This window comes from Stenella coeruleoalba (genome assembly GCF_951394435.1).
Source record: "Stenella coeruleoalba genome assembly, chromosome: 1".
NCBI lineage: Eukaryota > Metazoa > Chordata > Mammalia > Artiodactyla > Delphinidae > Stenella > Stenella coeruleoalba.
Genome location: NC_137169.1, coordinates 60,636,478 through 60,654,948, shown reverse-complemented (window position 1 = coordinate 60,654,948; position 18,471 = coordinate 60,636,478). Strand labels below are relative to the sequence as shown.

At 38.0% G+C, this 18,471-nt stretch overlaps 1 pseudogene across 1 annotated transcript in view; it reads left to right on the top strand.

Annotated features, from left to right (window-relative positions):
• The window catches only part of LOC307187595 (histone H2A.V-like), an 83,139-nt pseudogene that overhangs the window by 45,841 nt on the left and 18,827 nt on the right, over positions 1 to 18,471 (top strand). The window lies entirely within an intron of this gene.

The window sequence follows — 18,471 nt, the reverse complement described above, 5'->3', positions numbered from 1 at the left end:
CTAGCAAACAGAATCCAACAACACATTAAAAGGATCATACACCATTATCAAGTGGGTTTTATCCCAGAGATGCTACAGTTCTTCAATATACAAAAATCAATCAATGTGATACACCATATTAACAAATTGAAGAAGGAAAACCATATGATCATCTCAGTAGATGCAGAAAAAGGTTTTCACAAAATTCAACACCCATTTATGATAAAAACTCTCCAAAAAGTGGGCATAGAGGGAACCTACTTCAACATAATAAAGGCCATATACGACAAACCCACAGCAAACATCGTCAATGGTGAAAAACTGAAAGCATTTCCTCTAAGTTCAGCAACAAGACAAGGATGTCCACTCTCACTACTATCATTCAACATAGTTTTGGAATTCCTAGCCACAGCAATCAGAGAAGAAAAAGAAATAAAAGGAATACAAATTGGGAAAGAAGTAAAGCTGTGACTGTTTGCAGATGACATGAGACTATACAGAGAGAATCCTAAAGATGCCACCAGAAAACTACTAGAGCTAATCAATGAATTTGGTAAAGTTGCAGGATACAAAGTTAATGCACAGAAATCTCTTGTATTCCTATACACTAGTGATGAAAAATCTGAAAGAGAAATTAAGGAAACACTCCCATTTACCATTGCAACAAAAAGAATAAAATATCTAGGAATAAACCTACCTAAGGAGACAAAAGACCTGTATGCAGAAAATTATAAGACACTGATGAATGAAATTAAAGGTGATACCAACAGATGGAGAGATATGCCATGTTCTTGGATCGGAAGAATCAATAATGTGCAAATGACTATACTATCCAAAGCAATCTACAGATTCAATGCAATCCCTATCAAATTACCAATGGCATTTTTTTCAGAACTAGAACAAAAAAATCTTAAGATTTGTATAGAGACACAAAAGACCCCGAATAGCCTAAGCAGTCTTGAGGGAAAAAAATGGAGCTGGAGCAATCAGACTCCCTGACTTCAGACTATACTACAAAGCTACAGTAATCAAGACAATATGGTACTGCCACAAAAACAGTAATATAGATCAATGGAGCAGGATAGAAAGCCTAGAGATAAACCCACGCACCTATGGTCAACTAATCTATGACAAAGGTGACAAGGATATACAATGGAGAAAAGACAGTCTCTTCAATAAGTGGTGCTGGGAAAACTGGACAGCTACATGTAAAAGAAGGAAATTAGAACACTCCCTAACACCATACACAAAAATAAGCTCAAAATTGATTAGATACCTAAATGTAAGACCAGACACTATAAAACTCTTAGAGGAAAACATAGGAAGAACACTCTTTGACATAAATCACAGCAAGATCTTTTCTGATCCACTTCCTAGAGTAATGGAAATAAAAACAAAAATAAACAAATGGGACCTAATGAAATTTAAAAGCTTTTGCACAGCAAAGGAAACCATAAACAAGAAGAAAAGACAACCCTCAGAATGGGAGAAAATATTTGCAAATGAATCATCAGACAAAGGATTAATCTCCAAAATATATAAACAGCTCATGCAGCTCAATATTAAAAAAAACAACCCAATCCAAATATGGGCAGATGACCTGAATAGGCATTTCTCCAAAGAAGACATACAGATGGCCAAGAAGCACATGAAAAGTTGCTCAACATCACTAATTATTAGAGAAATGCAAATCAAAACTACAATGAGGTATCACCTCACACCATTTAGAATGGGCATTCAGAAAATCTACAAACAAATGCTGGAGAGGGTGTGGAGAAAAGAGAACCCTCTTGTACTGTTGGTGGGAATGTAAATTGATACAGCCACTATGGAGAACAGTATGGAGGTTCCTTAAAGAACTAAAAACAGAATTACCATATGACCCAGCAATCCCACTATTGGGCATATACCCAAAGAAAACCATAATTCAAAAAGACACTTGCACCCCAATGTTCATTGCAGCACTATTTACAATAGCCAATTCATGGAAGCAACCTAAATGCCCATCTACAGACGAATGGATAAAGAAGATGTGGTACATATATACAATGGAATATTACTCAGCCATAGAAAGGAACTAAATTGGGTCATTTGTAGAGACGTGGATGCATCTAGAGACTGTCATACAGAGTGAAGTAAGTCAGAAAGAGAAAAACAAATATCGTATATTAACGCATATATGTGGAACCTAGAAAATGGCACAGATGAACCTGTTTTCAGAGCATAAATTGAGACACAGAAGTAGAGAAAAAGCGTATGGAGACCAAGGGGGGAAAGTGGCAAGGGGTGGGGGTGGGTGTGTGATGATTTGGGAGATTGGGATTGACATGTATACACTGATGTGTATAAAATGGATGACTAATAAGAAAATAAATAAATAAAAGAATCTGCCTGGCAATTCAGGGGACACGGGTTCGATACCTGGTCCAGGAAGATCCCACATGCCGCGGAACAACTAAGCCCATGCTCCGTAACTACTGAGCCTGCACTCTAGAGCTTGCAAAAACAGAACCTGTAAAAACAGAGAGTAGCATGGTGGATGGGGGAATTAGGAGTGGGGGTTGGGGGAATTGGGAAGATGTTGTTTAAGGATACAAACTTACAACCACTAGATACTTAAGTCCTGGAGATCTAATGAACTGCATAGTGATTTTAGATGACAATACTGTATTATAAGTTTCAAAGTTGCTAAGAAACTAGATCTCAATTGTTCCTGTCACACATACACACACACACACAAATGATAGAGGTGTTATCTAAAGCTACAGTTATAACCATATTGCAGTATATAAATGTATGTAATCAACATGTTGTATACTTAAGCTTATGCAATGATATATGTCAATTATATCTCCAAAAAATTAAATAAAATAAATGCATTGATTAAAATAACCAAACTGATATGACACTGGATTCCCCAATCAATACCCAGAGATGTTCTAGGATCTCCTCATATGTATCTTAAAGATATTTATAATATTTTGCTCTTGGACTCTCTTTCCAATTATCCTCTCATTCGTCTTAGCAATAAACAAAATGTTTACCTCAATTTACCTTCCAAGCTGGCTGAATTATGTTGTTTGCATTGTGCTTTCCATCAACTTCATTTTCTACTACCAACGCGTTGTAGAAAAGTAACAGAAACTGCAAATTCTGTCAGTCTCAGGAAAGAACATTCAAACTCTCTTTTTTTTGGTGTCTCTTTACTTTTATTTTAATATATGGTCATCAAATAAAAAATTTTAAAGCAATGAGAAAAGAGAAAGCTACGATTACATTCAACATTGTTGTTTTATTGTGACTTCTTATGTGCCGTATTTCATAATAATACCTTTCTCTTTCCTCGACTCCTCCTCAAGATTTCCAGTTTGTTACACTTTCTATTCCCCCAAGTCCTAAATCTAGAAGCTGCCATTGACTTTTCCCTCCTCTTTACCTTACCCATAGAATATTCAATAAGCCTCCATATCCTCCAATCCTCCCTTCACAGACTCCCTCATTGCTGTCCTTTCCTTTCCACTATAACTGCTGAACTCAGCTGTTACAGTAGCCTCCTAAAAGGTCTTCCTGATTCTGGCCTATTCCCCTTCTGGGTAACAACAAGCTCAACCTTCCTAAATCATCATCAAGATCATGTCACATCCACATCTAAAAGACATTTTTAGTTCCTTTATCTGATATCCAAGGCCATATATGATCTGTGTTGGTTCGCAAACTGGGGAGTTCCCCAGATGAAATCTGAAACTGGTCCCTGCACACACGGAGGGCAAGAGAGACAGAAGAAAGAAGTACTCTACTCTAGATTGGTAGATGGCTAATTTAATAAGCAAGGGAACTTACATACAATACTTCTCTTGGGTGGCCACAATATGAATAGATCTCTGCGCCCATGTACCAGAATCTGCAAAGTTTACAGAGATGCCTTAACTGGATTCAGCCATATGTACCATCCAGATGAGCTCAACAGTACACTGCTTTCTCAAGTCTTTGCCCTTGAAAACGTCTCCCACAATAGGAAGAGTGGGCAGGATATACATTCCAAGGACGAGGGAGGAGATAAATAGCCTCTGATTGCCCAGGTACAGCTTGTAGGTCAACCGGTGGTCACACCCCTCAACGACCTCCTCCAACCTGCCTACTTCCCCAACTTCTCCTCACTCACTGTCTGCCTTACTCATGGCCCTCCAGCAAATTAGGTCCTTTTAAGTTCCTCACACTCACCCATCTCTTTCCCACAGCAGGACCTGGGTACTTTCTGTTCCTTTCGACTAACATCCTCCCTGGGATCTTCAGGGACCTGGTTCTTTCTCATTCCCCAACTTTTAGATCAGATATCACCTGCTGAGACAAGCCTTCCCTGAACATCCTTTATAAAATGGCTCTCATTCACCAGTCACTCTCCTCCATCCCATTACCCTGCACTTTGTCTTCACAGCAATTATGGCAATCTATAATTTTTTTGCTTGTTTATTTCTTTACTGTTTATTGTCTAGTTCCCTTCACCAGAAGATAATCTCCACAAAAGTAAGAATTTATATCTCTCATTTATTGCTGTATATATATTTCATTGAATAATTCCAGCCACAGAGAATGTGTTCAATAAACATGATTGAATAAATTAATGAATTAATTCATATGTGAATAAGTGAACTATAGAGTCAAGGTCAATCACACTGAGGTCAAATTCCAGATATACCTTTACCAACTGTGTGATCCAATAAAGCTACTTAGCATCTCTGAGCCTTCATTTCCTAACCTGTAGAATAAGTCTAAGAAAACTTCTTCATACGTCAACTATGAATATTCAGTCAGATAATATTTGTAAAATTCCTACACAGAGACTAGCTCATAGTAGTTGCTCAGTAAATGCTGCTTCCTTTCTCCATCTGATATCTGAGTTCCTCTTCTGGTAAGCTGACTAATACCCCGGGACTCTGCTAGAACTGGAGCCCCCTTCAACCCTTCCACTTTTTCTCTGGATTAGTCATATCCTCTGTTGAATGGATAAAATAGTATTTACCTTACAGGGCTGTTCTGGAAAAGTGATAACAGTGGTTAAAACATTTAATTATTACTCTTACTGCAACTTAGAATTGTCCAGAAGAAAATGCAAGGTATGATAGGCAATACTAGTGACACCGATATCCAGTATTCCTCCCCTTCCCAACTGTTTTAAGAACACACCTCTTGGGACTTCCCTGGTGGTGCAGTGGTTAAGAATCCACCTGCCAGTGCAGAGCACACGGGTTCGAGCCCTGGTCCGGGAAGATCCCACATGCTGTGGAGCAACTAAGCCCGTGCGCCACAACTACTGAGCCTGCACACTAGAGCCAGCAAGCCACAACTACTGAGCCCTCGTGCCACAGCTACTGAAGCCCATGCGCCTAGAGCCTGTTCTCTGCAACAAGAGAAGCCACCGCAATGAGAAGCCCACGCACCACAAGGAAGAGTAGCCCCCGCTCACCACAACTAGAGACAGTCCACACACAGCAACGAAGACCCAACGCAGCCAAAAATAAATAAATAAATTTATTTATAAAAGAAAACTCTAGTTTATACGTCAACTGGATAATATTTTCTTAGTCCATTTCCCAACTTTCCTTTAAAATCCATTTGAGTACTTTAAATTACACAATTTTTATTAAAAACTAAAAATTTTTTTAAAATCTCCTGAGCAAAAAAGCCAGGTGTTGGAAAGGATATGGAGCAACTGGAGTTCTCACACACTGTTAGTAGTCCTGTAAACCAGTACACTTTGTAAAATGATTTGGCAGTATTTACAAAGCTGAATATATGACAGTCCAATGACTCGATAATTACACACATGGATATATAGCAAAAATATGTGCATATTTATATTTGCAAAAAGACATGTTCTAGAATGCTCATAGCAACACTTCATAAGAGTCAAACACTGGAAACTATCCAAATGCCCATCAAGAACGGATAATGAATAAATTATGGTATATTCACACAAAGGAACACAGACAGCAAGAGAATAAAATCTGCACCCACACACAATATAGATGAAACTCACAAACAATATTGAGCAAGAGAATTCATACACAAAAGAACATACTATAATGTTGCTTTTAGATACAGTACAAAAATGGGGAAATATGCTGATAAAAGTCAATATAGACTTCTAGGGTAATGACTAGGAGAAAGCACAACAGAGACTTTTCAGATACCTGTAGAATTCTGTTTCTTGATCTGAATGCTAATTATATGGATGTGTTTGATTCGTGAAAATTCACTGATTATTTATGATTCACTTATTTGCAATTTTCTGTATAAAAATTATTTTTAAGTCACACAATTAACAAAAGTTAAAAGAGCTCTAAAGACAAAAATAATGGGCAAAAATATTACAAAAGTCTGGGAGAAATTTCATTTTGGATAACATTGGATTAAGAAGTTAATCCATTAGACCATGTACACTTTAACCTCTGAAACAGAGCTCTACCACCCAGGAAGTAGGTACAAAATCAGCTCTGCTGTTTCCCACTTCCACCAGCTTCCCACCAACTCAGAAACACAGATTCTGTTCTAACCAGAAAACTGGGAATTCAGAAACCTGATAGCTGTGAGTCATAGTCAGCTTTCTCCCTCTCTATCAATAGTCTTTCTGCATCTATTCTGAGACTATTGTCCTGGCAACCTCTTCTCCCAACAAGACGCTTGGGGTATTATAGAATGTGTTTTTCATAAAATGTGATGAGCAGGATTGGATACAGAAGGCCATGTATGCACGGAATCCTAGCTGCCATGTTAGAGATATCCTAAGATTCCTTAGAATATAACCTCTCTCAGGCTGTCCCTTGTGGTCCAGTGGTAAAGAATCCGCCTTCCAATGCAGGGGACGTGGGTTCAATCCCTGGTCGGGGAACTAAGATCCCACATGGCAGGGCAACTAAGTCCACGTGTCTCAACTAGAGAGCCTGCGTGCTGCAAACTACAGAGCCCACATGCTCTGGAGCCTGCACACAACTAGAGAGAAGCCCACATAAAGCAACAAAGAGCCGGAGCACCGCATCGAAAGATCCCACATGCCTCAACGAAGCCTGTGTGCTGCAACTAAGACCTGACGCAGCCAAAAAAAAAAGAAAAGAATATAACCTCTCTCAACTGATGAAAAACCAAGGAGTCAAGACAGAAGATCTCTCCTGTCAGTTCCTTCTATATTTCAATTGAGAGAAACCCAACTCAAGTAAGATTGGTAAAAAGGTGGAGTTTGTTGGAAGAATTCTAGGTTGTCCCATTCAATTGAAATATATTTTGAATAACTTCAGCAAAAATGGGCAGAGATCCTGTTGGGCTCCAGGATCAGTTGGGGAGGCAATATCAGGATGACTTTCTAAGTGCAAATTCTGGATCTAGACTGCTTGAGTTTTGCACCTGACTCTTCTACATAATCCCTGTGCCTTTAGGACCAACCATATAATACGTTATGTAAAATACAATAATGCATGTAACATACATGAAACAGTGCCTAAAGTAGCACAAAGTAAGCATTCCATAAACAAATTTTAGCTGCTATTATTAATACAGGGGTTTGTTGGGAATTATGTTTTCCAGAATCCCCTTCCCTATAGTTGGAATTGGCCAAAAAAGGAACTTACATGAGTGAGATTTGGCAGGTGGAAATGAACAGTGACTATTATGCTTAAGAGTCTTTTCCAAATCAGATGGAAAGACACAAAAGCCAACTAGGTTCCAGTTCATCTTTTCCTCTGTTCCACGTCCATCCAGCTCTTCTTTGCAACTGATGCACCTGACGACCATCAAAAGCCCCAGAGCTAAGGCCAGACACTTGGCTACTGACACACAGAGGTGAAAGCTACAAAGAGAAGGAGCTACAAAGCTTCTCCTAAACATCTCTATTCACTCCATCCTCACAGTCCGACGTCAGCAACTGTGCATGCTGTACATTTCAGATTCCCCTGCAAGCTCTGTCTTCTCCATCTACACCACTACTTCAAGAAGACTGATTAGTGATTTGTTTTCTGATCCACCAACTTCTCATTCTGGAATTTTACTTCCCTAAGGCCTCCCAAAATTGTATAAAGTCTTATTCCTATACTAAATCCCTTATCCCATGACATTCACAGTGGCTTTGCTTCCTTTATTGTACTCCGACTGATATGATTATTGGTACTGGGTGTGGTTCCAGGGAAAGAGAACCTATAATTTATTTTTAAATTAAAATTTCTATTTTGAGATAAAGATACATTCACATGCAGTTGTAAGAAATAATACAGAGAGATCCTATGTACCCTTTACCCAGTTTCCCCCAATGGTAATATCTTACAAAACTATAACTCAATATCGTAACTAGGATATGGGCACTGGTATAGTCAATATACAGAACATTTTCATCACGACAAGGACCCATCACAATGCCCTTCTGTAGCCATACCCTTTGTCAAAAATCATGTAGGCATATTTGTATGTTTATTTCTAGGTTTTCTGTTCTGTTACATTTATCTATACCTATTCTGCTGCCATGCAGTCTTGATTACTGTACCTATATAATAAGTTGAAATGGGTGGATTGACTCCTATCATTATATTTTTTTAATAAAAATTTTTTTAGCTATTCTAGTTCTTTTACCTTTCAAATAAATTTTAAAGTAGCTTTATCTATAGCTACAAAAAATCTTGCTGGGATTTTAATAATAACTGTGTTAAACCTATATATCAATTAAAGAAGAATTGATATCTTTATTATGTTGATTTTTCCTATCCATGAACATCGTGCACCACTCCATTCAAGTAGATCATGTTTGATTTCTTTCATCAGAATTGTATAATTTTCAGCATATAGTTTCTGTACATACTTTGTTATATTTATCTCTAAATACTTAATTTTTTGAGTGATTGTAAATGGTATTGTATTTTTAATTTTGGTGTCCATTCTTAGTATAAAAGAATACAATTAAATTTTATATATGTTCATCTTGTATCCTGCTACCTTGCTGATCCCACTTTTTAGTTCTTGAAGATTTCTTGTTGATTTGGGGGGCTATTCTATGAAGACAATCATGTCACCCGCAAGCAGGGACAGTTTTATTTCTTCTTTTCCAATCTATTTGCCTTTGATTTCCTTTTCTTGCCTTGCTGCACTGGTTAGAACCAGTGCCATGGGGCTGATTAGAGACATTTTCTCTGATCCTCCAATTCCTTCCAAACTTCCTAAGCTCCTCCCATAAATGTGTAAGGTTTAATCATCAACTTTCTCATTCCAACCAGTCTGGAGTCAGCCTGTAGTCACCATCCTCCACCTGGGTGGGGGCCTTAGTTCCTGCAGAACTCAAAAACTGTATCAGATTGTTATGTATATCCCTTGAGGAGGAACTAGGACTCTGTTTTATTGCTAAACTATTGTTTCTCGACTGCTTTTCCTTTGTTCCTGCATTCCCTTACTTCCCTTAAGATCATTGATTACTGAGACCTGTTCAAGGGCAAGCACTGTGGCCAGGCTTAGACCACAAAATGGCTTAGGCCAAAATGGCTTCTCTTATGTCAAGAAAGCCATTCCTGATTCTCTTTCTCCAGGGACACCCTAACCTATCTGTTTACACTTTTATCTACTTAGAGAATACATAAAGAATCATGAGCAGAAATATGGACAGTAAGGGCCATTCTGGCAAGGTCTCAGATAAAAATAAGTAACGTGTTATTGGAAACTGGAGGAAAGGCAAACCTTGTTGTAAAGTGGCAAAGAACTTGGCTGAATTGTGTTCTCATTCTAGCGTTTTGTGGAAGGAGAACTTGCAAGTAATGAAACGGGATATCTAGTTGAGGAGATTTCAAAGCAAAGTATTGAAGGAGTGGCTTGGTTCCTCCTGACTGTTTATAGTAAAATGTGAAAGGAGAGAAGATGAATTGAAAAAGAAAATGTTAAGCAAGAAAGAACCAGAACTTAAGGATTTGGAAAATCCTCAGCCTGCCCATATTGCAAAAAATGAGAAAATGTATTCAGAAAAGAGCCACTAAGGGTGTGGCCAAACAGCCATTTGATAAAGAGATTAGTATGAGTATGAGTCACTGCCTTAATCAGGCACCCCAGCAGAAACACTGCCAGTTTGAACTGAAGAAGACAGAGACAGGATGAAATGAAGGAAGGCTATCAGGCTTCTTAGATTCTACAAGACCAGATCATAGAGTTATCCAGCTGCCACTGTGTGGTATACTTCAAAACCACAAGAAAAAATAACCCTGAAGGCAATTCAGAGATCATCAAGGCTGCCTCCTTGGTTTCAAAGGAAAGAGGTTGGTATGGGCAGGGGTGTGGGTGGGGGTGGTGGGGGGAAGGGGGTGAATTGCCTCAGTTTCACTAGGCCAGACAGCAATCTCTCAGAGCCATGAAGGTAAGGAGCCTGGAGACCTGGGGGCAGGGTCACCTACAGCCTTGTTGACCCTTGTGACCCTCAACTGGCAGAGTCTTAGCGGTGAGACCCATGCCAAAGAGAGACAGATGGAAGAAAGGAAATAAGAAAAGAAAAAGAAAAAAATCTTGGTATCCATATAAGTTCTAGACCCATCATCCCCCTGCCTCATTCTCAAGTAATTCAAAATTACTCATTTAAGATTCATCATTTAAAGTTCACCTCCTCTACCACTTCTAAGAGGTATTCTCTGACACCCAACTCCACCACGAGACTGAATTAAGTGTTCTTCCTTCATGCTTCTATAACACTTGGTGCATACCTGCTTTAATAAACTTACCACACTGATTTTTCATCATATATTTATATATCTATTATCTCCATTAGATTACAAACATCTTGAAAGCAGACACCATGTTTTATTCATTTTTGTAATCTTAGGGTCTAAAAATATTAGAAATTATTCCAACATATTAAAATGCTATCAATGATTATTTGGGGGTTGTGTAATAGTAAGTGATATTTATTCTCTATATTTGACATATTTGTAAGTGTTTTACAAGAGTTATTATCTTTATTATTAAAAAAAAACACCTTATGACCCGAATTTGCTGCATTTCCCTCATTGAATATTGTATCACTGAGGATAGAAAGACAATCTTAACTGTGGCAGACCCTTGTCTATGTGAAAATAGTATATCTCATCAATAGTTTTCCTTTTGGTTATCTTCTAAAATAGAAAAAAACTATTGAGATAGTCAATACTCTCTGCTTAATTTTTTTCACTTGATATTCCTTTCTCCCTTTTCAAATAAAGGAAACTTTCTCACCTTAAAGAATGATGCAGGCATAAGAAGGCCTACAATCTTTACCACAGAGAGTAGTCAATAAAATCTCCTAATAAAAATGCTATTGAGTGGGGCTTCCCCGGTGGCGCAGTGGTTGAGAGTCTGCCTGCCAATGCATGGGACACGGGTTTGTACCCCAGTCCGGGAAGATCCCACATGCCGCGGAGCGGCTGGGCCCGCGAGCCATGGCCACTGAGCCTGCGCGTCTGAAGCCTGTGCTCCGCAACGGGAAAGGCCAAAACAGTGAGAGGCCCGCATACCGCAAATAAATAAATAAATAGATAAAATAATAAAAATAAATCAAATTTTAAAACTCACATGTCATAAAAATAGATACCAAATGTGTATACCTGTGTAAAGATATTATTATTACTCCTTCATTTTATCATGCCATTATATTATTTCCTAGATATATCTGAGATACTGATTTTAGTAATCTTTTTTAAGAAAAAGAAGAAACCGGTGTGGGGAAAAGGGAACCCTCCTGCACTGTTGGTGGGAATGTAAACTGACACAATCACTATGGAGAACAGTATGGAGGTTCCTTAGAAAACTAAAAATAGAGCTACCATATGACCCAGCAATCCCACTCCTGGGCATATATCTGGAGTAAACCTTACTTCGAAAGGATGCATGCACCCCGATGTTCATTGCAGCACTGTTTACAATAGCCAGGACACGGAAGCAACCTAAATGTCTATCAACAGAGGAATGGATAAAGAAGATGTGGTACATATACAATGGAATATTACTCAGCCATAAAAAGGAACGAAATAATGCCATTTGCAGTGACACAGATGGACCTAGAGATTGTCATACACACTGAAGTAAGTCAGAAAGAGAAAGACAAATATCATATAATATCACTTGTACATGGAATTTAGAAAAATGGTACAGATGAACTTATTTGCAAAGCAGAAGTAAGAGTTACAGATGTAGAAAACAAACTTATGGTTACCAAGGGGGGAAAGAGGGATGGGAAGAATCAGGAGGTTGGGATTGACATACATACATTCATATATATAAAATAGATTACTAATGAGAACCTACTGTATAGCACAGGGAACTCTACTCAATGCTCTGTGGTAACCCAAATGAGAAGGAAATATAAAAAAGAGTGGATATATGTATATGTATAACTGATTCACTTTTCTGTACAGCAGAAACTAACATAACATTGTAAAGCTACTAGACTCCAATAAAAAAAATAAAATATTTTCAGTAAAAGAATAAGAAGAAAACTTTCAAAATATCTTTATCAGTATCCTCATTTTAGAGCTAAGGTAACTAAGACCCATGGAATTTAAGTAGACTCCTCAATTAGTAGCAGAAGTCAAGTGAGAACCCAAGTCTCTAGTCTGGCAGTCAAAGGTTCTTTCAATATATTAAAATACTTTGCAAACTTTCCTTTATTGTTATATTTTTATAAGCAAATCCATAAATGTATATGTGATAGGGCTGCTTCTAAAATGGTCCCCAGTGATCTCCTGGCTCCTGAGAATGACTCCCTTGTGTAATCCTCTCCTCATGTGTGTGGGCTGGAACCCAGTGACTTCCTTCTAGTGAATACAGTGCAGTTAAAGTGATGGGATGTTACCTCCAAGATTAGATTATGAAAGACTGTGCCTTCTGGCTCTGACACACACTCTCTTGCTGGTGCTCTTTTGTTTTCTTTGCTGGCTCACTCTGATGAACCAGGCTGCCATGTGGAAAGACCCATGTGCCAAGGAACTGAAGACAGCCTCAGTCCAACCTATGAAGAACTTAATCCTACCAATAACCACTGCATAAGCTTGGACACAGATCATTCCCCAGTTAAGTTTCAGATAAGACTGCAATCTCAGCTGACATCTTTACTGTAATCATGTGAGAGTCCCTATGCTAACCTGTGCCCAGATTGCTGACTCACAGACACTGTGAAATAATAAACTCTGTTGTTTTAAGCTATCAAGTTTGGGGGTAAGTTGTTGTAAACAGTAGAAAACTAATACCAGTTTTGTACCTGTAAATGTAAGGTTACCATACAAATACCTAGAAATGTAGTAGTTGCTTTGGAACTGGGCTGAAAGGATTTTGAGGAGGATTACTGAGAAAGTCTAAGATGCCCTGAATAGGTTGTTAATACAAATCTGTATTTTGAGAATGTTGCCAGTAAGAGAGCTCAAAATGAAGTGCAAAAACTGGAAGGAGAAAAAAAAAAAAAAACTAGAGGAGAATCCCTATTATGGAGAATCAGAAAACTTAGTGACATTGTCACCTGCAATTATGTGAAAAACAGAATGTATACCACCAGCCACCATGCTATGAGGAACCCCAAGCAGCCACACAAGAGGATATTTAGAAGTGTTGTCTGACAGCCCCAATTGAAGTCCCGGCAAGAACTATTTTATTCCAGGCATGAAAGTGAATGAGAAAGGCTTCTTATGATTACAGACCCATTTTCAAGTTACTCCCAAACAGAGTCTTCCCATAGATCTCTGACATCATGGAGCAGAGATAATTCATTCCTATCGTGTCCTTTCCAAATTCTTGATTCATGGAATTTGTGAGTATAATAATATTTTGTCATTTTATTCCACTAAGTTGGCGGTGGCAAGTTATGCAGCAATAGTAACTGGAACAGAGCACATCAACAAAAGTTGCAATGGAATCAGAAGGTGATACTCAAGGACCAAGGAGAACAAGACATGTCAGTGAAGGTCAGCCAGGAAATAGGACAGCATATGGACCAGACACTTCTCCCCTGGTGCTGTGATGTCATTTGCATAAGCTATAACCAGATGACATCCCTAGGAAATAAAAGGAAAAGTTCTTGAAAGGTGAAAACAGTCTTGATATAAATGTGAATTTTGAACTGAGTATAAATCTTTAAATTAACTAAATATTTATTTAAAATACTCTATGTTCTAGACTGGGAGTGACTGTGTTACCTGCAAGTGGCAAGACTGGGAATTTCCCACTGTTTGTAAAAATGGGGATTCCAGAGCAAAATTGCTTTCAGTTTTAAAAAAGTAAAATTACATTTATGAATTCTTGAGTTGTGCCTGTAAATTTTAAACACCTCACACTTACAATTATTTATTTGTTTTAGTATCTGTATTCTTTATTGACAGTAAGCTTTCAGAGAACTGAGATCATGATTGTACTGCCCACTGTTATATTCCTAGCTCCTAGCACATGATTTGTCACATAATAGAAGCTCAATAAATATTTGTTGAATGAATGAATAAACAGAAATACATGCTAATTGACAATCACAGGGATCACCATGGTAAAATGCTATCATTGACCAATAAGTAATTTTAGCAAGCATAAATCTTCTGTTCACAATCATAAGCACTTTATTTTCTCCAAATTAATCTCAGTTCTGAACTCCCTAGCTATTGGACTTCAAGAATATTATCCCTGGTCATAACCAGGGCTCTCCCTCTCTTCCAGTGTCACACTAGTATTCAGGAGGCTTATTTTGTGCCCTGAAAGCAGGAGCAGGGCCTCTAGTCCTTAACTATCATGATGGCCACTGCCTTCTTCAGAGTCCAAGCTCTTGAAATCTAACAGCTCTTTGCTGCTTCTGTACCTCATTGTAGGCATGAGAATCTTAAGTAAAGCTGGATTGTGATTCCATTTCCCTGGATGCATTGTGCAAACATTCCTGTCTGGATGCTGTTATTGTGATGAAACTAAATAAACTTGGTCCTTTGCAAAGGATCCTCAAGGGTCTCCTCAGAGGCATGAGTTATAGAGGATGAAATGTAAGTAGCAGAAAGCATTCATGCTGGTACCTTGGAGGGATTTACAATGAGGGTCCAGACTACTTTTCCAAGATGCCTCAGTACTAATTACCACAATACTTCTCAGTTGAGGACAAAATATCCAGCACTTTTGCAATAAAGACAAAATTATCCTAATGACTACATAAATCCTCCCACAGCAGCCACATTACCTCTTAGGTCAATTTTCTAGAGATAATAAGTACACTCTGCAAAAACACTGTACTATCTCCACACAGGAAAGATCACTCATCCTTTATAAGCTGCCCTGGTATGCAAAGGGATACACTACCAAGCATGCGTGCCACAGTGGCTAGGATGGCTTGTCTGAGGTCCTCATTTTTAGTGCTGCTGCATCAAGTACGGTCTACATTTTAGCAGGTGTCAGGGAACACAGACTTCATGTCCTGCTGATTAGGAAGAAAGCTATCAGGTATATCAGTTAGCTGAGTTCACTCCAGATGCCATACACTGAGACCTAATTTAATTAGTTGAAAAATATAATCTTTATCACTCTAATGGTAAGCAGTTTAAATGGAATGGCTATCACTTTTATTATGAAAAATATTATAAATGTAAAACAATATTACCAGCTTCCATAAATATTTCATATAGATTCTCCTTTGTGGTTGTTTAACTATAGTAAATATAATTAGCACACTTTAATTTGCTCCATCATCACCAGTAACTAAATAGTACAGATACCAGAAACTAATTTTTTTGATAAAAATCAAAGAGGAATCAAAAGAATTTCCTTCCAGAAAGCAGAACTGTCCCCAGGTTTATTATCCTGGATTTATCTGCATAAGAATAAACATCCCTAGGGAAAGAGGAAAATTCAGTTGCTTTTACATATAAAATTGACTACATTTTTTTTCACTGTTATCCATTTATTTGCCTCATGCATTTACTCTAGAAGCTGTCCTTTGAATACATAAAAACTGGATTTAAACAAAAAATTCATTTTAGTTTAAGGAAGAGTTAACATATCTTCCCTCTAACATCTTCCTATTCTCAGTAGGTCTCAGTAGGGTGTTTTAAATGTATTTCAAAACAGATCACATTCATCCTAGTAAAAATCCTTAAAACTGATTTTTTAAGTTGACTAATAAATAAATGAATAAATGAGGGTGCCCAATAGCCAATATCCATTAGAATGAACAAGTATGGGGCAGTGTTAAGGACCTGGGACCCGAGGGGGAGGTGGAATATCTCATTAAATAAACATTAATTACTACTCAACACTACTACTATTGTCACGTGTGTCAGGGTACTGGGTCTTTGCCTTATCACTTTGTGATAAGGTTAAAATCATAATCTAAGGGGGCAATGGACAACTAAGAGACTTCAAACTTTTGCTTGGTGATCCAAGGGTTTTTGTTATTAAAGCAAATTTCTCTGAATGCTAACGGGAATAAGGAGACACATTCATGATTCTTTTGCATTCCTGTATATCTTGCAAGTAAGGCACTAACAGACCTTAGCTACATACTATCTTTCCAAAAATATCTGCAAACAGCTATACAGATAATGTCTCTCTGAAGCAAAAGGCAGGTATGCTTACTGCCTATTATAAAATGCTCAAATTCCCTAAGCTGAAAGTTCCTCTCCTGTAACATAACCCGCTGCATACACAGGCGGCATCTGTCACTCTTGTCATCATCATGTGGGAATTGGGGCTCCAAAACTGCTGATTGGTACTCTGGCTACTGCTATTTATATTAGTAATAAATTGTCCTTTGTCTCTGACTCATGAGTCTCATGTCTTCTACCATCATCCATGAGACTGTGTAGCAGGCTAACTTGTTAGCTATAAGTAGGGTAAAACCAGACTCTTTGCAGTTCCTGAAAATAAGATGTTCAAGAATAAAAGGAAATATTCTTTGTACATCTCCATAAAGTATGGCTAAAAACACAAGTGTGGCGGTATATGGCTTAATATATTAACTCTATTACTAAGACAGCATAATGATGCCTTGTCTTAGGGAGGGTGATAAATTAGTAGAAAGGCAGTTAAAGGCAGTTACAGCTTTTGAGTTTCAAAACCTGACACTTCATTTTCAGGGTGTGAGTTTCTGAGGTCCCAAAATCTGAGCCCTTAAAAACATAAAATGTATGCTTTAAATAACAGATTGGAAAGAATGAAGGAAGTCACATCACATCACCTGCAGGCTAGACGAAGACTCCCTTTTACAGTGGGGATGTGTGGCAAGGGGAGGAAAAAGAAGGGACAGGGAAAACAAGAAGGCTGTATGCTGTTGGTTCCCTAAGAAAGCGCCCTTAGAGGCTGGGGATTGGGAGGCAGAGAAACCCTGGAATCTGAGAGGAGTGAGGATCTGTGTCCTTCATTTGCACTTAAAACAGAGAGGAACTTGACAGCTGCAGCATAGTAGGAGAAATAGTAGATAGAATGCCTCTGGGGCTTGTCTACATGGAGAGATTTCCTCATCTTCATTGGGGTCCAGGAGCAGAGTCAAAGGTGTTTCATACACAAAGTGGGGTACAGAAGCCATGTGATTGAGACAGCAGAATACAGTAGTAACACACATAGACCAATTACTGAAAGTGGAAAAAATAATATACATCTCAGCTGGTGCCATAGCAGATAGATGACAACAGCCAAGAATGAGTCCCAGAGCTTCCATAAGTCCTCTGGAACTTACATACAATATGGGGGAAATGTGTAGGAGGACAGGTACCCCTGAAGTGATTGAACTGACTAATATTTAATCTTTACCAGCAGGCAGAATAAGGGTTTAAAATAAAAATTGCTAGGAAAAAAATGAGTGTTTTTTATTTGTGTGTTTGTTTTGTACATTGTTTGTGGCCTAAAATCTGCACTTGCTAGACATGTATTCCTAAAACAATCCATTTTAAAAACACATTTACTGTGTTCATCATTTTTTTAAAAAAAGGAAAACTATGTCTTCTTTTATGTTCTTGGCCAGAGTCTCCTGAATTGTCCATCTCTTGTTATTTGTGGATTCCCAGAACTGCAGTGAGACTGAAACCATGATGCAGTCCACCTGACATTATTTCTACAGAAAGGGATTTTTTAAATCTTCCTCTAGTTAAACAACTAGGAGTCATATAAATAATGGAAACTATTCCCAACCTCAACCTACCCTCCTCTATTACTGCTTTGCAGACACAGAGAACTGGCAATTTCAACTCAATACACATTTCCTCTGTATAAGTAAGAAGGTAAATGAAATTTTATTTACAAGAGTCTCAATTCCACATGTAAAATTTATACCTATATAGTATTACTCAGAGCCTGGACAACCTTAAGATCATATATTTTCTGAATCTCTCTGCATTCTTTCAAAATTATACCTTAAGGGGTCCATTTTTATCTCAATATATTTTGAAAACAGGAATGTTAAATGAAATTGGAAAACTAGATAAATTTGCAATCTTCTGTGAAGCTTTTTATCCTAGAAAATTTTAATCAGTTTTTATAACAATAAAGCAGCAATTCCAA